Genomic DNA, 4,556 nt, shown 5'->3' with positions numbered 1-4,556 from the left:
TTCAAGCGTTCAAGGCCGCCCCTCCCCCGTTTTTGAAATGCCCATCATTTCAATTTTCCTTCCTTCCTTCCCTCACCTTAGTGATCGTTTGTGTTTCAAAGGAAAACATCAATCCTACCTATGTTAACATTAGCATAAAGCTGACTTCAACTTGGCCGAAAGATGAGAAGCCGAGACCTCCTCGTCGCCCCGGTGCATGCTCGACACGCAGCCCTAACAAAAAGGGATTGTAGGCTTCCCCCGAAAGAGTCCTGGAACCTAGTGCAAGGGTCATGTATCTGATCTTCAAGGAGACAATGAGTGGCAAGGGTGGAGCTGCACCTCCCCGGATAGCGCGGGATATAGGCGAGGATGATGCACACTTAGAAGGGACAGAGGAAGGGTTGCCAATCGCACTCGGCTCTCATGATGAGACACTTGAAGAAACCCCATCCTACGCAGACGTGCTGGCCAAGAAGCTTCAGAGCAGCTTCTCCTCCCTTTCCGAGGAAGAAGCTAGGAAGATCATACAGGCAGAGTTGGCCAGAAGGGCTAAGGAGGTGGAAAGACAGCCCTGGTACGAGACGAGCAGGAAACACAAGACAGTATGCATGCTTCAGATTGACAGCATTCGCCCTCAGGCTGGAACACTTGGCACGAGGAGTAGTGTTTTTTTTTTTTCACATGTCGTATCCCCTCACCAGTAGAGCTAGAACAGTTCATGGCCTACGAATGTGATCTTCCAGCGAATGGGTTTCAGCCACGTCGCCACCATGGTTTCCCCCCTTCGTAGCCATGCCATGAGGTTTGATGCTATATATTATGAAATGCAATGACCTTTGACATGCATATGAGCCATATAGCAAGCCAGTGCATGGAAAAGAACCAATAAATAGTGTTGGATTTCTTAAAAGATCTTTACACATGCACAAATTATTACACATTTTCAAATTGTTCCATTCTAGGGTGAATTTAGATACTAGTATTACCAATTGTCAATGTCTTAAGATGACCATGCCATAGTCTCACTAGTTTGGATTCCAAATTTTCAATCCGTTGTGGTTTTCAACAAATCAAGAAAAAGTTATGGAGTATGCCCTTGAATGGGTGTGGAAAACTTTAGCACAACATTGGAGGCCCCTTAAACTATACCTAAGGTTCTCAATTAGGTGTGTCCTTGGGTTGAGGTGAAGCTCATATAGTGTAGTTTTGAACGACTACTTGGTTGCATGTATGCATAGAATAAAATTCCGCTCGTTTTTTGGGGAAGGGGTTCTTTCTTCTCCACTACGCCTCCGAAGCTAATAGAGATGACATGTAGGGGAGATCGTTTATCTTTTTAGGAGCCCCAGTTTTGGTCTTGCCCTGGTCCCAAAGGTAGAAGGACGGAGGGCATGTCGGAGGGAATCCATCAGCATGCGTGGCTGACCATGGTAGCCCTCCCTCCAAGGTCCGGCCCAGCTCCCCCAGACTAGTCGGAACAATGGATGGTGGTGGGACAGAAAGGCAAGTTGCTCCCTCAATTGTCGGTTGATGTCCGGGCCACTTGGGATAATTCAGTTCAGCCTAGCAACCTTCAACAAGAAGAGACCCTCGGTTCTAATGGTGAAGGGATAGAGCTGGTCTCGCAGGTTGATGAAACACAATAGTAGAAACGTGAAGATGTCCTAGATGAAGATATGCCCAAAGCTAATAAAAAAAAGCGCATGCATGAGGAAAAACCCAAAGAAGCCGAGCCAAGAGAAGGTGGGAAGGAACGCCCATTGCCGCATCGCAGCTTGTCAAAGAGAATCAAAGAAGTGGCTAGAGGAAGCAGAGAGAACAGATTTAACTTTTTTAAGGATGCATACAAAGCAATCACCAATTAAGCCAGGAGGGGGGGGGGTAGAACATGTCTCAATTTTGTTTTGGAACGTGAGGGGATGTTGTCATCCGCTTAAGCAGAGAGGGTGCATTTCAGTTCTCAGGCGTGTAAAATCGAAAATGATGTTACTTCAAGAGTTCAAGTGTGGAAGTGAGGATAGTCTCTAGTTCTCCCTTAGGCAGTTAAGTTATGAAGTTTTCATCAATGGTTCGGGGTAGGGGGGGCCTACAGTTGCGGTCCTTTGCTCGTTGAGTCCAAGAGAGCAATTTAGAGATTCTCAGGGGTGGTCGATAGGGGTAGGTCTGGTAGTCGAGGGCTTTGAGTTTGGGGTGGCTAGCGTCTACGCCCCAAATAATGCAGCTAAGAGGAGGAACTACTAGAGCCAGCTAAGTGCACAAATTGAAGGTCGCCATTGGGTGCTAGGAGGTGATTGGAATTTCACCGAGATGCTCTGTGACCGCACACATATGAGAGCTTTGCTTTTGGGTGCTGAACGTGAAGAATGGGATGAGTTTTGCCTCCACCATGGCCTAGAGGATGCCATCGAGCTTGAGGAAGAGGGCCTTAATGGGTTTTCATGGAACAATTGACGAAAGGGAGCAGACTTAATGGGCCTTAATGGGTTTTCACTACGAAAGGGAGCAGACTTTAGGGCGGCGTGCCTCGATCGTTTCTACTTGTTAGAGGAGGGCTCATGGACCTGCACCCCGACAAGTGGTGGATATGTTACTAGCATGTCGATCTCTGATCACATGCTGGTGGTGTGGAGGTTTTGCATACCGTGTAAAACAGGCAAATCGTGTGATATTCCCCTCAAATTAAATCACGCCCTCCTGAAGTCAAGTGACTACTGTTTTGCCATCAAAAGGACGTGGTGCACAGATACGGGTGAGGCTTTCAACTCGCAAGTTAAGTGGGATGCAGCGATCCATAGAGTTATGTTGATCACTAGGGAAGTTGACAAAAACTTGAAGGTAGGACGAAAGGTAAGTCGTGAAGCCCTCATAAAGATCTGTGAATCTCTTTTGTGGGTGATTCAGGAGTACCCTAAAGATCAATGCACAACCACTCTTTTCTCAGGGTCAAAAGTCGCTCTCCATGAAGCTGAGAACGCTGAAGTCGAACACGCTTGCCTTAAAAGCAAGTTGATGTGGCTTGCCATAGGTGACTACCCCTCCAAGGTCTTCTTCCAATCGGTCAAACAAAACCAGCAGAGAGAAAAGATAGATAAGGTAATGGATTCCAACGAGAGAGTCCTCTCGGAATTCTGGCACATGGCCGAAGTGTTTCTTAAAGAATTGGGAGTTGTTGTGGGAGAAGCTACCACTTAAGATGCTTAGTGGGAGGAGAGCATGGAGGCTGCAACTACTAGCATGAAACCCCGCATCAGCAAGTACCAGCACGGTCGAATTGGCAGGCCATTTAATATGGAAGAGATGGAGGATGCACTTAGCCAAATGGCAAACAAAAAGTTGCCAGGCCTTGATGGTCTGACGGTAGAATTCTACCGTGCATTTTGGAGGTTGATTGGGCAGGACCTCACCGACATGGCTAATGTGGCGGTGACTGCAGGGTCTCTATCTCAAGACGTAAATGCGGGTCTGGTGAAGCTCTTCCCCAAAAAACAGTCCAGGAATAAAGTGGGCAACTGGAGGCCAATTACTATGCTAAGTACATCCTACACGATCATAGCTAAAGCACCGGCGATCCCTATTATAGAGGTCTGCAGGGCGGCCGTGGACAAAGAACAAACAGGGTTTGTCAGAGGCAAAGAGATCTTCTCCAACATTTTGAATGTGGCTATTGGAATCGAGTTTGCCAGAGCCTCGGAGCAAAAGCTTCTTCTCTTTGGCATTGACTAGAGAAGGCCTACGACAAAGTCCACTGGGATTTCCTAGTAAGGGTGCTTGCCAAACTCACTTTTGGCTCTGAGTTTATCAACAAAGTGACCATGCTTTTTGGGAATGCTTCTGTCGTGTTATGGTGGAGCAGTCGGCTACTTCGACCTGAGAAGGTCAGTAAGGCAGGTTTGCCCCCTCACCTCGCTCCTTTTTGCCTTGGCAACTGTGCCTCTAATGTCGATGACGAATACGGCCTGGCTCACGGGTCGTTAAAAGGCCTCTCCCTGTCGATGGTTCACGGATGACACCATGGCTCTGAACCAAGAAGATGAGGGCAGTGTTAAGAGTCTGTTCCAATTCTTGGGCACCTACTGTGCGAACTTGGGGTCTAAATGCAATTGGTCAAAAATGTTTATGCTCAAGACAGCGTATGACCCCCCACCCGCATGGGTGATCGGTACAGGGGTGGAGGTGGTCCCAAAAGGCAAAGTAGTTCGATACTTGGGAGCCCCTCTGGGCATTGATCTAATGAAGAGATTGAGGTTTGAGTGGTTCCTTGACAAGCTTAAAGCTAAGCTATGTGCATGGAGCAGGCTGGCCCTTAGTTGGAATGCCCGTGTTTTGGTGGTGCATCATGTCCTGGTAGCTTCGACTACGTATTCGGCATCCATTTGGCACTTCGCTAAGTTGTATTGGCTCAAAGTTGAAAAATTATTTCGCAGCTTCGTTTGGGCGGAGGAGCAGGGCAAGAGAAGAATGCACTACATCCCTTGGGATCCATTAAAAGCCCCCAAGCCATAGGGTGGTCTAAACCTTCCGGACCATGCACGTTCAAGGTTAACGTGCCCTGGGTCTCTATAGTGAAAATTTTT

Source organism: Dipteris shenzhenensis, chromosome 10 (assembly GCF_047967505.1).
Source record: "Dipteris shenzhenensis isolate YYH24624 ecotype China chromosome 10, Dip_SZ_1.0, whole genome shotgun sequence".
In the NCBI taxonomy this organism is placed as follows: Eukaryota; Viridiplantae; Streptophyta; class Polypodiopsida; order Gleicheniales; family Dipteridaceae; genus Dipteris; species Dipteris shenzhenensis.
The sequence above is the reverse complement of the archived record's forward strand: the minus strand, read 5'-3'. Positions refer to the sequence as shown.